Source organism: Eurosta solidaginis, chromosome 2 (genome assembly GCF_040869045.1).
Source record: "Eurosta solidaginis isolate ZX-2024a chromosome 2, ASM4086904v1, whole genome shotgun sequence".
Lineage (NCBI taxonomy): Eukaryota > Metazoa > Arthropoda > Insecta > Diptera > Tephritidae > Eurosta > Eurosta solidaginis.
The window spans coordinates 166,308,426-166,332,772 of record NC_090320.1 but is presented as its reverse complement, the minus strand read 5'-3'; the positions used below and the strand labels follow the sequence as shown (position 1 = coordinate 166,332,772).

The 24,347-nt window shown below is 42.3% G+C and overlaps 1 protein-coding gene and 1 pseudogene across 4 annotated transcripts in view; one reads left to right on the top strand and one right to left on the bottom strand.

Annotated features, from left to right (window-relative positions):
- Positions 1-11,629, top strand: part of LOC137239978 (T-complex protein 1 subunit eta-like) — a 73,965-nt pseudogene extending 62,336 nt beyond the window's left edge.
- The window catches only part of ninaC (STKc_myosinIII_N_like and MYSc_Myo21 domain-containing protein ninaC), a 2,219,740-nt gene that overhangs the window by 268,452 nt on the left and 1,926,941 nt on the right, over positions 1-24,347 (bottom strand). The gene's annotated exons all lie outside the window — the stretch shown is intronic.

Sequence of the window (24,347 nt, the reverse complement as noted above, 5' to 3'; positions counted from 1 at the left end):
TCTCGAAAACGCCTTCACAAAACCGTCATTAATACCTTTAATTTGATACCTATATCGTAAAAAAAAAATACTTCTATAGTCACCCCTGGTCCACCCGTATTGCGATATCTCGAAAATACGTCCACCTTTAGAACTAAGGCCCACTACGTTTTAAATAATCATTAACACCTTTCATCTGATACCCATATCGTACACGCGCATTGTAGATCCACCTCTGGTCCACCTTTACGGCGATATCCTGAAAAAGCGTCCACCTATAGAACTAAGGCCCACTCCATTTAAAATACTCATTAGCACCTTTCTTTTGATATCCATATCGTACAAACGCATTCTAGAGTCACCCCTGGTCCACCTTTATGACCCACTTCCTTTTAAAATACTCTTTAATACCTTCCATTTGATCCCCATGTCACACAACACATTCCAGGTTTACCCTAGGTTCATTTTCCTACATTGTGATTTTCCCTTGTTTTGTCTCCAAAGCTCTCAGCTGAGTATGCAATGTTTGGTTACACCCGAACTTAGCCTTCCTTGCTTGTTCCTATTACCCACTTACAAGCGTAGAGAGACATTGTGGCTTTCCTGGATGGTTCCTCCACATTTCGCTTCCAGTCTAGCTTCCTGTCTAGAATAACTCCGAGATATTTATCCTCGGTATAGAGTTTGATTTCCCTCCCATTTAAAAAAAAATAAATAACGATAACCTCCGAAGAGATCTAAGGCCGAGCTTCTCTTCCAATTTGCGTCGTGCTCCTCTTGATTTTCCCTACAAATTGGCCGGACGGGAGCTACATGTTTTATGCCGACTCCGAACGGCATCTGCAAGGCAGATGAGTTTTCACTGAAGGCTTTTCATGGCAGAAATACATCCGGAGCGCTTGCCAAACACTGCCGAGGGGCGACCCCGCTTAGGAAAAATTTCTTCTAATTGAAAAACCTTATTTCTAAAATTTTGATGTTGCTTTGTCCGGGGTGCGAACCCAGGGCATACGGTGTGGTAGGCGGAGCACGCTACCATCATACCACGGCGGCCCTCCCATTTAGGGGGGTAAATTCCGGTATAATGCGTTTGCGGGTAAAAAGTACCATCTCAGTTTTTTCACTGCTGATGCTTTGTCCGCATTCCCTAGACTAAGTATTTGTTAGATTAAGAGTATTTTGCAAGAGTTCGCTAAGCACCGGAAGGTGTTTGCCGGTAACTGTCAAGGCTATGTCATCGGTATAGGAGAAAGAACGCCCCCGGGGGGTTCCTCTGTTAATATACCTTATTAACGATGAGTTATCAGAGATAATGCTTCTCTTGTTTAGAACGAGCTCGACGAATTCCACAAGAGGCTCTTCTACCCCTAGTGAACGTAGAGATTTTGTGACCGCTGCTGAGAGAACGTTGTTGAAGGCTCCTCTATATCGAGAAAGATACCCAGTGTGAATTCTTTAAAGGCAAGTCCCTTCTCTACCTTAGTAGTGATAGCATGTAGAGCTGTATTTTTGTGATTTGGCCTTAGAGTAGGCGTGTTGGTTGTTGGAGATTAGAGCTTAATTTGCCGATCGTCTAATATAATCGTCCAGGAAGGAGGTTAGAATAAATGGTCTGAAATCCTTTGGACTGTTGCACAATACCCTGCCTCTTTTGGGTATGAAGTCTACCTTTGCCTTGGTCCATTCCGTGGATATATAGGCCAAGTTGAGGCAAGCCTTGTAGATTTAAGCTAGCAGCGGGCTTATAAGATCGCTTGCAGCTTGTAATTCAGCAGGAAATATTCCATCCATTCCCGGATATTTGAAGGGTTTAAACGTCTTGATTGCCCAGATAACTCCTTTTTCGCTTACAATGTGGTCCAGGAGTCGAAACGGCCCTGGGTTAGATTGCGTGTTTAAGAGGTATGGTTGGGAGGTGCAGCCTGGAAAGTGAGTGCTGACCAGGGTATCTAGAATTTCCATATTAGAAGTGACCCATTCTCTGTTCGCTGTGCGAATGCAGCTGGGAGGTATGGGGTTTTTGGAGAGGACCTTTCGTAGGCGATTGGCCTCTGAGACTTATTCGATGTCATTGGTGAAGTTCTTCCAGGAGTCCCTTTTGTCCTTCTGGATCGACTTCTTAAAAGATTTTAAGGCGAGGACCCGATTCCAGTGCGCTTGACCTGGTTAAAAAGTTTTCTGCTGTTTTTCCTCTGCTCTGAGATTTCTTGGTTCCACCAATAGAGTTTCTTTTTACCCCTTACAAATGTTGTGTATAAAGGAGGCGCTTCATCAGTTCTTAGCGGTAGGCTTGACCTACCGTGAGAAGCGTTTTTTAGGAGAGTAGAGAATAGGACTTTTTTATAAAGGTTCCAGTCCGTACGTCTCCTATTCCTGTAAGCCACCCTAGGCGGTGTACGCAAAAGCAGAGTAAAAGTGATATACGTATGATCAGAGTAGGAGTTTTCTTTGGAAACTCTCCAATTTTGGACAAGGTCATAGAATGGCCATGAAACTAGAGTAATATCTAGAACCTCCATCCTATTTGAGGTGATAAAAGTTGGTTTCTCTCTAGAGTTGCATATACTTAGATTGTAGTTAATAACATAATCAAAAAGTGAGTCACCCCTTGTGTTAATGTCGGTAGAGCCCCAAGCGATGTGATGTGCAATGGCATCGGCCCCGATTATTATCGGGAACCCTTTAGTGTGGGCCTCCCGTACCGCTTTGCAGAGCCGGTCCTGCACAGAAACTGGGCTATCGTGCGCAAAATAAGCGGACATCAGCCAGAGCGTTCGATCTTGTAGCGCGAGGCTAATGCAGGTAAAGTCCTCATCGCTAAAAGGAGATACTAGAACAAATACTAGAGTTTTCTTTATTAGAATGCAAGATCTGATTCGACCTGTCACGGGCGGTGTCACCAGCTGGTAGTCCTTAGAAGAGAGCCCACAGGCGGATCGGATTCCAGCAAAAGTTGCTCGCCCATGCTAGTAAAGAACTGGCCCGCAATCTCGGATACCGAGAGTGTATCGCTCGAGATATATGGCCATTAAGGCGTAGTGCCGCTCAACACCTAGACGGGGAGGGGGGGGGGGCAAAGTAGCGCGAAGGCATCCGCCCCATGACGGCGCCCTTTCCACTCAGCTAGCTAGCAGGTGTAGTAATTATGTCTTTAAAAAACATTAACTCCCGCTGGCTCCCCTGCGAGAACTGAAATGCCAATGGCAAATTTATTTCTTTTATACGGCCTGCGTTATAAAGAGTTTAAGAAATGAAACGCTACTTTGGCACTTCTGTATATTGCCATTTACTGCCGGTCGTATGATGGTTGCTTTATTGCTGTAACTGTCTGCTATCAGCTGTTATACGTTCCTGTGCTGTGTATAAAGCATAGTTTCAGCAAGTAAGAAAGGAGGTACAGTGGGTGTTGTATTATTGTAACGCTATTACAGTCCCCCTTCCACTTCGGTTGACGGACAGCTGATGTTGAAAAAGATGGATTCTAGGAATGGCCTAGCTATTGTGCCGGTGTGCATGTGGGAGACGCACGTTATTAATTATTTTTCTTTCTCTCAAAAATCTCATTCCACTTATCTCTAACAAAATTAATTTAATATAATATTTACATATCAGGTTGAATTCATTAATTCATTATGTTGTATTTTCGGATCAATTCCACTCACAAGTATTTCCTTGATTGGAACAGGGCAGTGGTCACACGAAGTTTTCGGTTCCTATTTCCCACGGCCATGAAGATTGCATAGTTGCCATCAATCATGCTGGGTGTTTCTGTTCAACTTTATATTCGGCACATCTGATGCATTTCCGCACGTGCTTGAGTACACCGCGGAACATTCCGGGCCAGTGGTAATTTTGTTGCGCTCTTTTAAGCGTTTTCTTCACCCCAAGATGACCGGCGGTAGCGGCGTCATGGACTTCCCGTAAAACGTCCTTTAACCAATCGGCTGGGACACATATTTTCCATTGCGGTGACCGCGATAGCTGGTTCCTCGGGGAAATGTGGGGGAAGAGTCGGTTATCGGCAATCTGGTAATCCGGATTGGCCTGCGGCTGTTCCCGCACCTGTCTTGCCTTCCTTTCATGCTAGTCGCTCGTGCCGTTCTTTATGGTGTACAATATATCTGTTTCAGCGTGTTTTAGCAGACATCGGGAGAGTGCGTCCGCTACCACGATCTGCGCTTCTTTTCGGTACTCTACCTCGCGAGTGTAGCCATTTTAGCAAGTGGTGATCGGTGATGACGGTGAGGTGATACCCCTTCAGATACGGCCTCATCTTTCGTATAAGACACTCTTGTTCGGTGGCAGAGTATCGCTTCTGGGTTAGGCTACTACTCTCCCGTGGTCGAAATCGCGTTGATAAAGTACGACGCCCAGGCCCTCTCTGCTCGCGTCGGTCTGGAGGAAAAACCGTCAAGAAAAGTCTGGACAGCAAAGTATCGCAGCGCTGGAAAGCTTGTCTTTGAGTGTTTTAAAGCGGTTATCTTGTTGCGTGTATAATTTCCAGACTTGTCCCTTCTTCAGGAGTTGATTAAGGGGTGCAGCGAGTGTGAAGAAATCTGCCACAATGCGGCAGTAACAGGACGAAAGCCCAAGGAATCGGCGAAGCTCTTTGAGTGTTTGAGGTGCTAGCATTTCCTGTACGGCGGATACTTTAGCGGAATCGGTGCGGATTCCTTTCGACTAATTATATGTCCCAGGTAATGTTGTTGCTGCTGGATAAAAATACACTTCTCGAAATTTACCTGCATTTTATGTCTTTGTAGGAGTTCAAAAACTTCCACCAAGATCGCTAAGTGCTCTTCAAAAGTATCTCCCAATACGACAATGTCGTCCAGGTAAGCGCAAACTTTCGGCTGGAGCTCTGGCCCAAGTATCGTATTTAGAGCGCGTTGGAATGTTGCAGGGGTGACGTTAGGCCAAAGGGCATAACCTTCCACTGGAACAGTCCGCTGCCAGGAACCGTGAACGCAGGGTACGGTCGTGACTTTCTGGCGAGAGGAATTTACCAGTATCCACTCTTTAGGTCGATGGTCGAAATAAACTTGGATTCCTTCAGCTGATCGAGAATCGCTCCAATTTGATGTAGCGGATAGGCGTTCAATTGGCAGTAATCTATGCACACCCTCCAGGTGCCTTGTTTCTTGCGGACTAGTACGATTGGCGAGCTGTATGCGCTTCGTGATGGTTCAACTCTTCCTCCTGCTAGTAGTTCATCCACCTTCTCATTGATTACTGGCTGCATGGCCGGGTTACGTTGGTAGTACCATTGCTTCAGTGGTCGGTTATGCTTGAGGATGACCGTATGCTCAGCTGCGGTGTTTGGGCCAACGATTTCGCCAAACCGCTACTGGTGGTGTGCCAATAGGTTCCCAAGGTCCACATTTGGTCGTCGTCCATTCCCAGGATCATCCGTTTGGCCAGGTTCGGGATGACGGACACCATTTTGTCAGTCCTTCGTCCTTTGTACACAATCCTCGCCGGGCAGCAATTCGAGCTATAGACACACGTCTGGTCTGCCAGTTGGATGCTCCGCTTGTTAAGACATGGTTTGATGTTGTTCCTCTCCAGTGCTTCCGTACTGACTAATCGGCGTATGATAGGGTGCGCGGTCTCCACTAGTGCGCGCATGCTTATGCTCTCGATGGTTACTGGTATGTAGAAACCGCCATCTACTTGTGCGTGGCTGTTGGTCCCTCGGCTTCGCTGGCCAGATAGATTAGGCGATTTCCTCTCATAGCGTTTGGCGGTGTCCTGGATGCGTTTTTATCGGTAGCATGGTTAATCGAGGGGCATGAGCAGTTCCTGGAGAAGATGTTGTCTTGTCCACGCCTGGAGCAGAACATTCTCCAGGGGCCCTTGCATTGGAAGCGGCGGTGTCCGCGTCCCCTGCGGCGCCAACAGGACCCCTTGCTATTGCGCTCCTTGTGCAGATGATATAGGCTGTGGACCACCACTTTGCCCTGTTTCGCTTCCTCGCCTTTTAGCAGCTTATACTCCTCCGTTAGTTTCAGAAGCTCCTCGATCATCCTAATCTCACTGCGCTTAACGAAGAGGCGGCATTCAACGCGTAGGCCATCGTAGATCCTTTCGAGGTGATTTTCCTTACAAATTGTCGGGCGCTGGCGGATCAGGATTTTCAATGCGAGGATGTAGTGCTGGGCGTTTCGCGGCCTTGTTGCGTGCGTTGTCAGATGACCTCCTCGAAATGTCGAAGGTGACGCTTAGGCAAGACAAAATTCTGTTCTTCCGTTCGAATCGATCCATTGGTTGATTTATTGTTTACGGATGCCGTACCATTGAGTGCTTTGCCACGTAGAAGTTTCGGCAGCGTTGGGAGGAGCCGGTCGACGGGGATGCGGTAACATTGGGCAAGCTCCCCTATCCTCTCCAGAAATTTCGTGCGGCGACTCCTCTCCCGAAGAATGCAGATTCCACCGACGGACGGTATTCATTAGCTCACCATCGGCCATTTCGTCTCGTTTCGTTGGTGCGCGTTCTCTCTCTTTCACTTGTTGAGGACTATGAATCTGGATCGAATGGATCGGTTTTGTTGTTAGCACTGTGCCGACTGAAAATTGTCTACATTTAATTAAAGTTAAATTAAGAAAGAATAAGGAATTCGCAATTGGCATTGGCAGCGATGTCGACTTCGAATTGCTCTGTTGAAGCAGGCAACAGGAATTCGGAAGTATACCATCGTTGACAAATTTAATTACAAGTGAGTACAATAGTATGAAATATACATAAATATGAAGGGATTATTGTTATTTACGTACGCACGCATGTTTGTACATATGTATATATGGTAATTGTTTACTTTAGCTCCCAACTGCTAAAACTCATCCAAAAATATCAGGAGAGGTGCCAAAAGACGAGCTTTGCACCCAGGATCTGAGGCGACTAAAATACCTAATGATTCAATGGGTTGTGTAGCGTAAGCTTGCCCATGCGCAATTGTGGAGGACCACACCAAAAAGCAAAAAATGTATATTTTAATGCAGCTCTCTTCCACTTGTTGATTTCTATCGAAATTTCGAATAGCGAATTTAAGAACGCAACCAAGTCTTCATTACTTTGACTTAAAACCATCATATACGATTATTTCTGACTAGTATTTGCAACAATCTTCCTTATTGTATGGAGATTCATATCAAAACAACACATTTACAAACTCGTCGCACCAAAACGTAACATTAACATTTTTCAATGTTGTTGTTGTTGTTGTAACCCCATACATTTTTAAATAGCTTGTAATGACTAAAGTGACATATTAATTTAAAATACAAGTAGCTCCTTCGTTTTGTGCTTATTAAATAGAACTTACTCCAACTTACAAAAAAAAAAAAACAACTTTCGTGAGGTATCCATGGTAAAATATACTTTGCCAATTTTATCACAACTATTTATGATGTAAATGTTTATTTGGCAGCCTAGGCTCTGACGACTCCAAGTTTCAAGGAACTAGGGGCGGGGGCAGTATGGCATAGAAGGTTCAATGTGGTCATATTAAATCGTTCCCTGTATGGTCGAGCTTGTAAAAAGGACCATCAACGTCAACGGTAAAAGTCTATTTGAGGCGTCGCCTGCTAATACGCGTCAAAAAATATCGAGAGAGGTGTGAAAAGACGCGTATTGGCTTCGACAACCAAAATCCGATGGCGGAAAAGAAAAATTTTATCTCTATCCGGAGATATTTGCAGTTGAAGTTGGGGATTTTAATGTGGTTGTTGTAATGTTGTTGTACCCACACAATAAATTGTGAGCATAAGTGTTTTGCACGGATATAGTTTTGGTCTCCAAACCGGTGTTGGACCCACCCGGGGTAATTTTTTATAAGCGCGGCCGAAGGCTGCCAACGCAGAAAGGTATTTTGCGCAAAAATACTATGGATTCCACCCCCCGTTACCGAGTTTTCGTTAATATCTTTTGAATTATTAATACTGATATAAAGGCGCGTCGTTTGACACCTCTCTCGATATTTAGGAAGCGTATTGGCAGTCGACCCCTCAACTAGACTATTACCCAAATAAATACTGTTCTTCCGCCTACTTGTTTATTTGGAGGATTTCGTTCTGACTCTCCACCGCCGGCCGAGATACGCGAAGTACACCCCCAGTGGGTTAGGGGCTAAGAATATATAGCTTATCCAAGCTGTTGTTGTTGGTCGCCATTTTCGGTCACTACTTTTTGCTGGGATGATCCTCCAAGTATGCCGCCCGCATCTACTGTACCAGGTCGGCCAATGACACCACATCCAGTTATGTCAAGGTATATACCACAACAGAAACCGGGTTGTGCAATGCCACGACAACAGCAGCAACAACCTATCTGCCAATGCCAAAACAATCGGGCTATCCACCACAACCTGGTCCACCTGGTTGTCCTCCATAACCCCAACAGCCAGGTTATCCTCTACAACAACCAGGTGCACCAGGTGGTTACATGGGTCAAACGATGCCACCAACACAACATGGACAGGCGCCAATGCCCCGTCAGACACCCATGCCGGGTCAACCCCCAATACCCGCACGTCCTGGTTATAATGTATGCTAATACAACTAATATATTTCAAATATTGCTGATGATTATTTTTGTATTATTTTCTTTAGCAACCACCTGCACCTGGTACTGGTATATATCAACAGGCGCAACAGTATGATCAAGCCCAATGCCGTTTAGATCCCGATCAGATGCCAAATCCGATAAGCGTTATGATTGAAAATCAGCGCTGGTGGTGCTTTTATTACTAATCAACAAGGTTTATTGACACCATTTGTGACCACAAAATATGTGGTACAAGATCAGGGTAACTCCTCGCCACGTTATGTTAGGTATTGATATTCGAAATTAATTTTTTGTTTGGCAACTACATTGATCTTTCTCATTTGCAGGCCTTTTTGTATTGCATACCTGCAACAGCTGATTTATTAAAAACAACAACTTTGTCCTTTACAACTTACCATCTCACCGATGGCACGCACGGCTGAGGGTGAATATGAGCCACTCATTTTAAATTTTGGTGAATTGGGTCCAAGTAGATGTAATCGTTTGCAAGGCTAAAATGCAATTTGTAGATGCTGGACGTCGTTTCCAGTGTCTAATGTGTAAAGTAACAACAGATGTTAAAAAAGATCTTTCAATTTTACTTGTGTTCATTGATCCATATTTTTTCTCAATAGTGCCAACTGAATATTTCGCAGCGTGTCGATAAATATGAACGTCCTGAACTTGTATTGGGTACATGAGTTTTTGTGTAAAAAATGTTTGGGTACCGATAGCTCTCAAGGTAAACCTCAACTCATATCCAACATCAATGCCTCGCATTTAATTATGGACGCTATAAGCACTACATTGGGTCCACGCAGTATCGACAAGCATATTGTAGTGGTAGGGCCACAATTTCAAATGATGGGGCAACCATTGTGAAACTATTGGATATTGTGCATCCAACCGTAAAACTCTAGTCGACATCGCCAAATCTCAAAATGCTGAGGTAAGTTTTTTGTTATTTTAGAATGTGTAGAATAAAAATGTTTCTCTTATCAGGTCGGCGATGGCACCACTTCAGTAGTAGTTTAAGCAAGTGAAATCTTAAAACAAGTTAAGCCATATGTTGAGGAAGCCGTGCATGCACGTATCATCATTAAAGCTATACGTAAAGCATTGCAATTATGCATGATAAAATATGGCATGGCTGTACATGTCGAAGCGCCAATCAAAGGAACAACAATGTGCTTTATTGCTCTGCCGCAGCAATGTTCTCCAAACTTATTCATCAGCAAAAAGATGTATTTTCTAAAATGGTTGTGGACGTTGTACTTTCCTTTGATGGACCCAAAGTCATACAAAAAATATAAAATCGCATTACTAAATATAGAATTGGAGTTGAAGGCTGAGCGTGATAATTCTGAAGTACGTGTTTATAATGTCCAAGAGTATCAGAAAATTGTTGATGCTGAATGTCGTATTCTGTACAATAAACTAGCTAAGTAAGGCGCCAATGTTGTGTTATCTAAACTACCAATTGGTGATGTTGCTACACAGTATTTTGCAGATCGTGATATGTTCTGTGCTGTTCATGTACCAGAAGAAGATTGGAAATGTACAATGAAAGCTTGTGGTGGTGCTGTTATGACTACAGTTAATGATATTAATTCAAGTGTTTTGGGTCAATGTGATTATTTTGAAGAACGTCAAGTTGGTGGTGAACGTTTCAACATTTTCCAAGGTTTGATAGTGGGTTTGACATTAATTTTATATTTATAGGTTATAATTATTTAAAGGTTGCGTTAATGCTAGAACATGTACATTGCTTTTACGTGGCGGTGCCGAACAATTTTTAGAAGAAACTAAGCTTCGTTACATGATTCTATAATGATTGTGCGGCGTAGAATTAAACATGATTCTGTTGTTGCTGGTAAGTCAAAATACAACTTGAAAAAAATGTCTAATCTTAAATTGTTAAGTAATATTATGAAAAGATTGTGTCCAACTACGGAAGATAAAACTATAAAATTTGTGTCAGTGAAAAGATAATTATTGCTTTTGGTTGTTAGTTTTGAGGCATCGTCTTCGAGTGCCTTCTGATGTTGTTGTTGTAGCAGTGCTTCACCCCATCCAAAAGGTCTGACCAATCACAAATTGTCATCAATGTCCTCTAACGGGAGTCCGAGGAAACTTGCTGTTTCAGCAGGGGTGGACCATAAAGAGAGGGGTGTTAGAGGAGTTGGTTCCACATTACAATTGAAGAGATGGTTGGTGTCATGTGGGGACACATTGCAAGCAGGGACATTTTGTATTTCGTGGTTGATTCTGGATAGGTAAGAGTTTAACCTGTTACAGTATCCAGATCGAAGTTGAGCTAGAGTAACTCGCGTTCCTAAGGAACGCGCCTGTTTGTGTTTTCTTGCTTCATACGGCTGAGTTCTCAGGTGCCGTATTTCCTCATAGTGCTTACGGAGGTTACTCCTTACGACCTTGGGCGGTATTGACTCATCAATCAGATGTCTGTTGGGATGCCCAGTTTCCTGGGTATTCAACAGAAAATGTTCAGTTAGCATTTCATTTCTTTCACTTATTGGGAGTATTCTCGCCTCATTAAGGAGATGGAGTTTTGGGGACATAAGGAGACAACCCGTGGCGGTTCTGAGGGCAGTATTTTGGCAGGCTTGTAGCTTCTTCCAATGGGTAATCTTTAGGCTTGGCGACCATATGGTGTAGGAAACAATAGTGACTTCTTCTGGTGGTGAAGATAGATATTGATATGTAGAAGTTAAACATAAGTAGGGATAGGACACAGGTTTGAATGTAAGTTTTTTTGAAGTTATCGCAAGAAAAGCGTTAATGATTTTTAATATCTTACGAGGCACCTTCGTACATGTTTCTGAGAATGAAGAATGAGACCTACTCAAACTCAATTTTCACCAGGACAAGGCCGCTGAGACTTTGCTATACTTTAACATACAATACTTTACCCCTTTTTGGCAGAACTATAATTTTGATTTTATTAAATCTTAAAAATGTTTCTTCCTATACAGTTCAGCACATCTTGTGCCAACACAGGTTGGCGATGTGTTTGCGCAGGACCGTGCCTTCGCTACTTTATAATGAATGTCAATTCCCATCAATGGATATTGCGGCGCGCGATTGACCAACAAGACGATGCCACGACACCTTTGAGTATTCTTGATCTGAAAATTAATATGCAACGAATTTGTACAACAAACGAATAACACGCAATGAAATTATCTTGATTAAAAAGCATCTTTCATGCTCTAATTAAAAAAAAAATATTCAACAATTGGCGGCCACCGTGGTGTGATGGTAGCGTGCTCCGCCTATCACACCGTATGCCCTGGGTTCAACTCCCGGGCAAAGCAACATCAAAATTTTAGAAATAAGATTTTTCAATTAGAAGAAAATTTTTCTAAGCGGGGTCGCCCCTCGGCAGTGTCTGGCAAGCGCTCCGATTGTATTTCTGCCATGAAAAGCTCTCAGTGAAAACTCATCTGCCTTGCAGATGCCGTTCGGAGTCGGCATAAAACATGTAGGTCCCGTCCGGCCAATTTGTAGGGAAAAATCAAGAGGAGCACGACGCAAATTGGAAGAGAAGCTCGGCCTTAGATCTCTTCGGAGGTTATCGCGCCTTACATTTATTTTTATTTATTTATTCAACAATCGCATAAAGTTTGCAAAGATTTTTAAAGCAATTCAACTGCAACAAATGTGTCAATAATTTTTAACCAAAATTTATAAACTAGATGTATAACAAAACAATGTTTTGAATATAAATATTTGCTGATGAATTTAACTGACAGTACCAATACCATCAACTAAATGGTCCTTATAAATATTGTAATCACATAATTTAAAACAAAATATTACTCTGAGTACCTACGTTTATTATTGCAAAATTACGAAAAAAAGAAAATAGCATAAAGTACCCTCAATGTAAAATTATTCCACTGAATGTATATATGGCATTCTAAAGTAAAAAATGTCAAAACTTAAGAAAAATTTAAATCGCTATTTAAGTGTAAATCGATCCATGAAAGCATCGTAATATAACTTATGTTTTTTTGGTAGTTAATGTTATCATTTAGCCTGGTTTTGTTAAGAATTTTGTTATTTTTGTGGTATAAATCAACACTCAACACAAAGCTTCCCTGATTATGAGTTGCAATACTTTTTGGTTTAGGTGTAAAATTACATATTTTTGTACACATTTCTAAAATGTAAAGGAAAAAAATTTATATTTGCCTATTAATGAAATTATTAAAAAGATATTGTTATATTAATGATATAGAGAAGCGCCAACACGAATGCAAGTGGTTTCAAACCTCTGGTAGGCAATTCACCACTTTAACTGTCAGAAAAAAATGTTAAATTGTTCATTTTATGTAAAAAAAATTTGAAAGTTGCAATTGAAGTTCTGAAAGCTCGGGAATTTCAAATGAAGTTCAAAAATTACAATTGAAGTTCAGAAATTTCAATAGAAGTTCAGTAAATTATAATTGAAGCTCAGGAATTTCAACTGCAGTTCAGAAAAATAAAGCTGAAGTTCAGAAAATTACAATTTAAGTTCAATTATAATTGTCTGAGCTACAAACAGAAACTCTGAACTTCAATTTTAATTTTCTGAACTACAAATAGAAATTCTGTGCTTGAATTTAAATTTTCTGAACTTTAATTGAAATTTTTGAACTTCAATTGTAACTCTCGAACCTCAATTGCAGCTTTCTGAACTAAAATAAACAAGTAAGGAAGGCTAAGTTCGGGTGTAACCGAAAATTACATACTCAGCTGAGAGCTTTGGAGACAAAATAAGGGAAAACCACCATGTAGGAAAATGAACCTAGGATAACCCTGGAATGTGTTTGTATGACATTGGTATCAAATGGAAGGTATTAAAGAGTATTTTAAAAGGGAGTGGGCCATAGTTCTATAGGTGGACGCCATTTCGGGATATCGCTATAAAGGTGGAACAGGGGTGACTCTAGAATGTGTTTGTACGATATGGGTATCAAAATAAAGGTATTAATGAGGGTTTTAAAAGGGAGTGACCCTTAGTTGTACATGTGAAGGCGTTTCCGAGATATCGAACAAAATGTGGACCAGGGTGACCCAGAACATCATCTGTCGGGTACCGCTAATTCATTTATATATGTAATACCACGAACAGTATTCCTGCCAAGATTCCAAGGGCTTTTTATTTCGCCCTGCAGAACTTTTTCATTTTATTCTACTTAATATGGGAGGTGTCACACCCATTTTACAAAGTTTTTTCTAAAGTTATATTTGCGTAAATAAACCAGTCCAACTACCACGTTTCATCCCTTTTTCGTATTTGGTATTATGGCATTTTTTCATTTTTCGTGATTTTCGATATCGAAAAAGGGGGCGTGGTCATAGTCGGATTTCGGCATTTTTAATACAAATACAAAGTGAGTTCAGATAAGTACGTGAACTGCGTTTAGTAAAGATATATCGATTTTTGCTCAAGTTATCCTGTTAACGGCCGAGCGGAAGGACAGACGGTCGACTGTGTATAAAAAATGGGCGTGGCTTCAACCGATTTAAATCACTAGCACTGAGTTTATCAAGAAATGGCACTAAAGGCGCGGAATTAAAAATTGAAATATGTATTTTATTCGCACTTTAAACGCATGAAATATCAAAGCTATACAAATTGAAATTAATTATATGTATGTGACATAGATATGAAGCAGGAAATATTTGCGCGACGGCGAACAGGCGATGCGATGCGGGCCCGATCGGTGTGTAATAGTGGGTAGTTAATGATAAACTGAAAACAATTGAGAGTGATCGCGGTGGTGGTTGGCAAGCCACAGCGGAGCTGCACTGCCTGCGCTTGGCCGCACTGGCCGGGTGTTGCCAGACGGAGGGGGCGGACTTAGTCCGAAAACTCGATCATGTCTTCAACATGCGACGCGTTGATGGGTTAAGGGCGGCATCAACCCTGTCCAGGGCCGCCCGTGCCTCGGCTACTAATTGTCGTATTCGGTCGTCGCGCTGTTTAGCCGACCGGCTTTGAATTGCCCGTTGGCGATGTTGGGCTGTTGCGCGCTGTGGTCCGCTGTCGGTGCGACGCGGGTTGGTGGGCGTGCGTCGAGCTCGGTGTAGGGCCGAGGGAGCATTTGCGGCAGCTTGATTTTGAGTCACATGCCCCGGTGCTGTGCGACACTGCCAGACAGTTGATGCAGTACCGGTGGTTCCTCGCGCACTCGTAGCGCTCCTCCGGCTTCATCGCGAGGAACGCCCGGCACTGCCTTAGCGCGTGTCGCTGGCCCCACAGCCGACATTTCGGCATCTCCGTACGTCTGCGGGTCCTGTAAAGACAAGAAAAGAAAAATACGTATTTTTCAAAAAAATGGGTTAGAAAAATACGTTGGTAGGGTAGCTTAGATATCTTTCCAGATTGCTAGGGGCATGAAGTAGAGGGTACCAGAGGTAGGGTTGACACTACTAGGCAGTTGGTAGCACGCACAGTTTGGCAATATTTCGGGTTATTATTCCGTTTTGGGTTTTGAGTTCCACAACTCGAACATGGCTATCCGATCCAGGGTGTGAAGTGATTACCCGTCCCAAACGCCATTCGTTTGGGGGTTGTAAATCATCCTTTACCACGACTAAATCTCCAACTTGAATATTGCTTTGAGGGCATTTCCATTTGTACCGCTTATGTAGCTCCTTGAGATACTCGCTCTTCCATCGTGTGCTGAATTGGTGGTTTCTGCCATTTGTTGACCAAGGTGAGATGATCTGCAGTTGGCTCCGGTAACGACAAGAGCGGCGCGCCACGTAGGAAATGCCCTGGGGTTAGGACTAGGGGATCCATTGGATCTTCGGACATAGGGGAGAGCGGTCGGGAGTTGAGGACCGCCTCTATGCGTACTAAGAGGGTAGTAAGCTCTTCGAAGGAGAACGTCTGGTTTCCTGCTACTTTCGTAAAGTGTATCTTGAAGCTTTTCACGGCCGCTTCCCATAGACACCCCATGTGGGGAGCATATGGTGGGATGAATTTCCATGAAAATCCGTGAGCTGCATACTTTTCGGCGACATCTGTAGCGACTTCCTTGAGGAATGTGGTGAATTCTCTTTGTAATCCGCGTTGTGCGCCGGCGAACGTCTTTCCGTTGTCAGAATATATCTGGTGGGGTAGGCCACGGCGGCCAGTGAATCGGGCAAAGGCTGCGTTGAAGGCATTCGTGGTGAGATCAGAGCACACTTCTAAATGAACAGCCTTTGTGGAAAAACAGACGAACACACAAACGCAAGCTTTCACATACGAATCTCGGCGAAGGGGAGAAGTTTTTGCCATAAATGGTCCAGCAAAGTCGACTCCTGTTGTATGAAAGGGTCGAGAATATGTTGACCTCGCGGGTGGCAAGAGTGCCATTATCTGCATTTTCATCTGCTGTTTGTAGATGGTGCAGGTTTTGCAGTGGAGGATGAGCTTTTTGACATTTTGCTTCAAACGTGGAATGTAGTACTGTTGCTGTACCATTCGGATCATAAGCTGTTTTTCGGCGTGCAGCAGTTTCGAATGGAGAAAGTCCAATAAAGAGAACAAAATCGAGAGTTTCCGGGGATGATAATTGGGTGCCGCTCATTAAAGCTATAAGTGGCATATGCTAATCTTCCAGAAACTCGCATGATTCCTGAGTCATCTAGCATGGGTTTTAATGTCAGAAGGGTGTTCTTTTTGGGTAAGGATCCTGATGTTTGAAGCAGCTCTATCGTATCTCCGTAATAATTTCGTTGAGTTTGAGTGATGATTTTAATTTTGGCATCATTCACTTCGGCATGGGTGAGGTTGAGCGTGGCTGGAACTTCTAGTTTTCTTGCTTTTCGTATAAACCGCAACATATAGGCCACGACTCTAAGCGCTCGAGAAAATGACGGAAAACGGTCGAGTATGTCTATATTTTCTTCCTGCAGGGTGTGGAATATTTCCACATGTCGTTGTTCGGGGGGAGTTGGGAAATATCCTTTGGGCACGAAGTTGATGGATTGATAAGCCAATTAGGTCCTTCCCACCATAATGGACATTGGACTAAATCCTGAGGCTTGCAGTCTCGAGTGCCCAAATCCGCTGGGTTATCCTTACTGGAAATGTGCCTCCAAGTGGCGTTGTCGACGTTCTAAAGAATTTCAGAGGTTCTGTTGGCGACATGCGTTTTCCAAGTATGGGGTGGTTTTTCTAACCAGGCCAGTACGATGGCAGAATCGCACCAGAGGATGAGTTCGTGTGGAGGTAGATTCAGCTCACTTCGCAGCTGTTTCACTAACTTGGAGAGTAAAACTGCTCCACAGAGTTCCAACCGTGGAAGACTCACGGTTTGGAGGGGTGCTACTTTGCTTTTAGCAGCTAGCAAATGGGATGAAAAACGATTTTCATGGGTTTGTACTCGTAAATATATACAGGCACAAAATGATTTTTCTGAAGCATCTGAGAATCCATGCAGCTGGATTAGTTTATCGGGGGAATACTGTACCCACCTAGGGATTATAATGTTTCTGATATGAGGTAAATTTTCATAAATTGAGGTCCATTTTTGGAGAGCTCCGGGCTTCACTTCTTCGTCCCAATCCGTTCCTTCCATCCAGAGTTGTTGCAGCAACATTTTTGCAAGAATCATTATTGGTGAAAGCCATCCTGCGGGTTCCACTGATTTTAAGGCTTCGATAACTTGAATCATAGAGTTCAAAATTGACTGTATATTATGACCGCCGGACAAAATATCGTCAACATAAGTTTCATTCAATAAAATATTTTTAGCGAGCGGATATTCGTCTTGACAGTCGTGGACGAGTTGGTGTAGGGTTCGAATCGCCAAATATGGCGCGCAATTTACACCAAAGGTAACTGTTTTTAGTCGAAAATCTTGTATCGGCAGAGTTGGGTGTTTCCGAAAAACGATTCGATGAAAATCTTTATCTTCTTCATGGATGAGTATTTGGCGATACATTTTCTCAATATCGCCGTTGAAAACAAACTTAAAAGTCGCCATTTAAGTATGACGAGCATTAAGTCATTTTGTAGAATGGGACCTGTATGAAGCACGTCGTTCAACGAGTTGCCAGAGTGCGACATTTTTGATGCGTTGAAGACGACTCGCACTTTTGTGGTTTTGCTGTCGGGTTTTATGACAGCATGGTGGGGTAGATAAAACGATAGATATTTACCATCTCTAATTATCTCTTGTTGGGAGGCGGGTTCCATGTGAACCATGGTTAAATATTCATTAAGGACTTCAAAATATTTGTCTCTTAATTCGGGTTTCCTTTCGAGCGTGCGTTCGATGCTGATGTACTGCTGTTGTGCTGCGGGTCGTGAATGACCGAGTGCCAGATTGGCTGGAAATTCCGATTTGAATGGTAGTTTGACTCGGTAGCGTCAATCTTCCTCACGAATTGTGGTTGTCCGGTAGAGTGCTTCGCAGTATTCATCATCTGCTGATCGTTGTTGGGTTTGGTGAACTTCTTCCTGTTCCCAAAATTGTCTCAAAAGTTGATTGATGGGGTCATAGGTGCATTCCCTGACATGATTGCTGAAGGTTGATACCTTTTCAGCTACAGGGCCGCTTAATATCCATCCGAATATTGTGTTTTGGGCAAGTAATGTTCCACTCACATTTCGTAGGAGCCCTTCGGTGAGGATTTGCGGGGTGATATCGCTGCCGATTACCACATCGATTTTCGATGGTATCGAATACTGTGGATCGGCTAACGGTAAATGGGACAGTTTTTCGATATCGATGCTTGAATCTCTGACTGTGGGCAAGAACTTCGTTAGTTTCGGCAAAATTATTGCTTGTGCGTCTATCATTTGGGTTAAGTCTGCCGAACAGAATGTTATCTGACAGACTTTATTAGCATTCTTCACAACCGTTCCACCCATTACAGATATCTGGTGGAGAGACTCTTTTGTGGGTAGACCAAGAAGCTTTTGTATACGGGATGATACAAAAGTTTTTTGTGAACCTTGGTCTATTAGGGCACGAATTTTATGAAATCCGCCAGTATAGTATATTGATACTACTGCTGTTGGTACATGGAACCACCCTACGTTCCATGATTACTCGAGAAGAGTGTAGAAAACTGGTTTTTGTCTTGAGACTGTTGGGAGCAGGTGGCTCTTGCGGCGGCTTTCGATGTTGAGGCTCGCTCATCGTCCGTTCTCCTAGGGGTGCCGGCTTGGGCATTTTGAGCTCTGGGGTTTGGTTGTGATTGTTGGGGTTTGGGTCCCCCTGTGGGTTAGGGGTTAGAATATGCCCACGGTAGGTATACCGGTCGTAAAAGGCGACCATAATACCATGGGTACCCAATCCATGAGTAAGGTGTTTTACTCGAAAGGTAGCAGGGTGGACGCGGTGTATCACCCTGTGGGACCCTAGGCAAGGTCTTTATAAAAACTGCTACCGCGGGAGCAGGAGTAGCCAGTGTGATCTGGTGCACTGCATCGAACGATGCTTTGTACTCAGGTCTCACCTCCTGTCCTGGGATGGCCCCCTTGTGGGAGCATCGCGGTGGCTGTGGTTTCAAATAGAGTTCACTTATGACACACGCTCTGAGTAGACTTGTTTTCCCTTGGGGACCCTAGACCCAAGGGAATTCGGTCTCATGCTTGCCACGGCGGTCCCAATTTCATTGAGAAGCTGACCCTGAGGGGCAGATGATAGGTTGGTCACATCCCTTAAATTGTGACAAATGCTGAAAAATAGTTGACGAAAGATGGTGTAAGAGCGCATGTCTATCGTCAGCCAAAAAACAATCGATAATTGTACGAGTGGGCCGGTGCTCATCTCGTCTTTTGAGATGTTTTGAGCCTGCTTTAGACTGCGCAAGCGAATAGAAGGCGTTCGCTGTGTGGATGGCCACACCCTATATGTGGCAAGATTTGACGTTGTCAAATCACTGCAGTGTGGCGGACTGCAATGCAAAGATGTTGCTGGGGCAGGTACTCGGTACTTACAGGTCTGTGAGCGGAAAAGGTTGGCCACATCCCTTAATTGTGGTAGGAGTGTATTTGGAGGCAAATCGGTGCATAATTGTTGTGTAATTGAGTGGAAATTGGAGCGAAATTAGTAGCGAAAATGGAAGCCAATAGAAGACGATATGGCACACAATGTTTGTCAACGTAGTGTGGCCTCAAGCGATGTCGAGGGGCATTGTTGAGGCGGGCACTCGGCACTCACAGGTCTGTGTGCGGAAAAGGTTGGTCACATCCCTTGATTTAAATTGTGATGGTGTTTGGTGTTGAAGACGGCGCATATTGGATGCCAAGCTCACTTTGTTTGTCAACGTAGTGCGGCCCTTTAAGCAACATCTAAGCAAAACCAAGCGCCGCCAAATATCTCAATCTGGTTAACTTGTTAACCAGATACCGAGATACCAAAATCAATGAAAGGGGACCTTGAGGCAAGCACGGAACTCGCGGTGGAGTTGCCGTGCAACCGGGTGACATTACCCGAAAATGGACCCCCCAGCGGGTTAGGGGGTCAGAATATACCCGCGGTAGGTATGCCTGTCGTAAGAGGCGACTAAAATACCAGATTCAAGGGGCTGTGTAGAGCAACCCTTCAGGTTGCCAGCGCAATATATAGCTTCTCCAAACCCAATTGTCAACCTCACCTATCCGCGGCGAATCCTGTCTCACTAGCAGACGAGGCTCTGGCGACCCCAAGCTCCTCAAGGAACTTGGGGATGGGGAGGGAGGGATGGCCTGAAGGTTTAACGTGGCCACATAAATCGTTCCCAAGATGGTCGGGCTAGCACTTTAATGATGCTGTGTTACCGGAGCGTACCGGATCTGTATCCGGCAAAGGACCATCACATCGATAACACTCCCCAAAGCCTTCGGGGAGCAACCTTATCGCTACAACAACAACAACAACAACAACAACCCGAAAATGGAAGAGGAGGATGGATAGTCCTCGGCCAAACCAAGGCTGGTTGACTTGAACACCCCAGCTCACCGCGTTGGTACCAACTTGTTGGGCCGAAGATCAACGGACATTGATCTGTGTTTTACACCGGAGGTAAGTCTTCACGACAGGGACTCCCGTAATACACGTTCTTTCGCCTGTTGGGGTTTGGGATGCAAATGCAATAGCGGATGATGACGCTTTTGGCAATAAACGCACGTGAAACTACTTTTACATTCGTTCTTGGGGTGTGACGTAGACAAACAGTTTTCGCAATAACTATTTTCTCTCACAAATTTGATTCGGTCTGATACCGATAAATTTCTAAACCTAACGCAAGATTTGACTGCGTGGTATTGGTTGCACAATCTACACGAAGCCGTTTTATTGAACTCGGTGTGATATGCATGGGTTTTACTATTAGTGGGTTGGGTCGAGTTTTGATTCACCATTCGTGGTGTAAAACTCGAAAACTGGGGCTTCGCCTTGCCTGGTCTGTAGGTACTTAGTCTTTCTACTACCTCGTATCTACTGGTGAGGAATTTATTCATGTCCTCCCATAGGGGCAGCTCCTTCCGGGAGCTGAGGGATTGTTCCCATAGTGAAAGGCTTTCACTGGGCAGCCTTGATGAGCACAGATAAACGAGGATCGGGTCCCAGTCCGTTGTCGGGATTCCTTGGGTGTTTAAAGTTGACATGCAATTGTCGATTGTTGTCTGCATCTTCTGGATTTGTTATCCGTTTTCTGTGAATATTGTGGGTAGGTTGAACAGCGTCTTTAGTTGATTGTCGACGAGTATCCTTTTATTTTCGTACCTCGATCTAAGTGCTTCCCAGGCAAGCTCGAAATTCTCATCGCTCAGTGGGTATTGTTTTACAATAAGTCCTGCTTGCCCTTTAGTTTTCAGGCGTAGGTGGTATAATTTTTGCGCGGGTGATAATTTAGGGTGGTTTTTATAGACTGCCGTGAACATATCTCTAAAGGATGGCCAGTCTTCGTATCCACCATGAAATTCTTCGGTGTCGCATGGTGGTACTTTTAAATAAAAACCGTTTGCGTTTGAATTGTTCATTGGGTGGGCGGGTATTTGTTGTTGGTTGGTGCTAGCAGTATTAAAAAGCTGTAAGGCTTCTAAAATTTCTGATTTGCATGTTTGGTACGTTGCCATGCATTTAGCAAATTTTTGCTCAACCGAGCCGCTGACATCTGTATAATTATCAGAGAAACTTACATCTCGATGGGACTCTAGCACCTTTGCCCATATTTTATCTAGGTCTTCTAATTTGACCTTAAGCATACACTCTGATAAATCGGTAGCTTGGGAGGGTGACCATCTTGAGCAGTAAACCTCAACTTGGTTACCGTCATATATGAATTTCTGCAGGCATTGGTCTGCAGTGGTCAATTTTTGGGGTTCGTCCGACGATTTCGGCATTATAACTTAATGTAGTATATCAAAGAGGGGAGCTTTTATTAAGCTGTGAAAAAAAAAATTCGTAAAAAAAATCTTTTTTTTTTTTTTGAAACCAGCCTTATGTACGCTTGGTTCTTTATACGGGCTTATCTCAGCGCTTCTGAGTACAAGTAATTTGGGTATATAATAATATAAATATTATAATATTTGTGTTCACTGGGTGTTTTTATTTTTTATTTTTTGAGACCGGCCTAATGTGTACCGGCTTTTTGGTTCGTTATATGTACTTGTCTCAGCGCTTCTGAGCACAAGTAATATGGGTATATAGTACGTATGTATGTATATATGGGTACAATATATTTGCCGGTAAACTGTGGTGTACCAACAATACCTTTTGTTGCCGTGCCAATGCACTTGATCTATCGACAAAGTAAATGCATGCAAATATGTGATCGATGATCTTTTTGTTGCTTGCTTCTATTATTTAGTTACATATGGTCATGCAATTACTTTGTTGAGGGTGGGTTTTGGCTTATGCAAAAAGATATACAAGTGCGTGTGGGTATTATGGGTGCATATACTTGTAGATTTGTATGCAAATTTAATCTTGGGTGCACCGGTAAAATAAACTTTAGGAAAAGTGGCACAATTTGGCAAAGTTCGTTGCTATGGGTTTTTTATAAAATATATTTTATGTAATATATGTATATAAGGGTAAACTGAGCAGCGGTGCTTTTCACGCTGGAAAAATATGTAGCTCGGTTGATTTTACCGAACTAAGTGGGTATATACATATATTACATATATACGTATATATTTTTATAATTATGTATATATTTAGCGCAACGAACTTATTGGGTATATAGAACCGGGCAGTTGATTTTCCGTTGGTACGGGAATGCAAATTTATTTGTTGAAAAATTTATATGGGTTTTTTGAAGGGACTGTACCTGTTGGTAACAGTGAGTAAGCAAATGAAATATTTTGCCGTTTAGGCTTTTTGATGTGGGTTATATACCCAGGGTCCGGATCTTTAGATCGGAGGTATATATATTTATGTATATATATATGGGTAACAAAGTTCTCACTCTGACATGTTATTTCTTTTTACGTGCTTGTGTCCTGGTTTTTGTAGAAATTCCTCCTTGTTGGTGTAGTTATTTAATGTTGTTGTTGTACCTTCTTTGATGTTGTATGTCTTTGTTGTATTGTTGTGATGGTGATGTGTTTTTTTTTTCAATTAAGTTTTACAAACAAATTTTTTCCAAAAACTTTTTCCTTTTTAGCTGAGTTTCTGTAAAATAAATAGTAATTTACCCTTTTTTTGTTTTCCTTTCTTTTTCTTCAAAAAATTTACACTTGCTGTTATCTTTTCTCCCCTTTTCCAAGGATTTTATTTTTCCCTTCGTTTTTTTTTTTTTGAATATAACCAACAGTTTTTTCCTCGAATTTCCAAATATTTCAATTTTTAGTTAAAAAAAAATTTTTATTTTCTTTAAACTTTTCTTTGCCTTTTCACCTTCACCCACTTTTTTGACAACTTAATTTTGTTTAACTTTTCGTGTAAATAAATCTTGTGTTACGTTTTTTTTTTGTTTTGAAAAACAGATTTCTTTTCAATAGTGTGTTTAAAATAAATTGAGTTTTATTTCTTTTATTTGTTTTCTCTTATATATTTTTCTTCTTAGTTAAATTTTATTTTTATTAGCAAAAAAAATTATTTTCTACTTTACACTTTTTTTCTTTTCCGTGTAATTTTTTCAATAATTTGTTTTTTTTTTGTTTAAATTATTTCCAATAAATAGGTTTTTGTTTTTTTTTTTGTTTGTAAAATTTTTTTTGTTTTTTCCTAAATTTTTTGAATTCTCAATTAAAACTCTTTTTTTTTGACACCTTAATGTTGTGTTTTTTCTGCATAACACTTAATTTTTGGTATGTTGTTATTACGTTTTGTTCTGTAATAGTTTTTTTTTTCACACCTTAATGTGTTTTAATTATTTATGTATGTGCACGTACCGAGCGCGTATTATTTAAATGTAAAAAATTTAGTTTTTTTGTTTTTATTTTTGGGTCGCTGGTTGCCTTTTTCAGCACAAAAGGACCATGTTTAAATCACTAGCACTGAGTTTATCAAGAAATGGCACTAAAGGCGCGGAATTAAAAATTGAAATATGTATTTTATTCGCATTTTAAACGCATGAAATATCAAAGCTATACAAATTGAAATTAATTATATGTATGTGACATAGATATGAAGCAGGAAATATTTGCGCGAAGGCGAACAGGCGATGCGATGCGGGCACGATCGGTGTGTAATAGTGAGTAGTTAATGATAAACTGAAAACAATTGAGCGTGAGCGCGGTGGTGGTTGGCAAGCCACAGCTGAGCTGCACTGCCTGCGCTTGGCCCGTTATAACCGGTCGTATCCGGTTCTAAATTTTTTTCTTTCCTTGGTTTCCGTTTTCAGTTATAGTTAAATTTAAATTCCAGTTTAATTTCCCG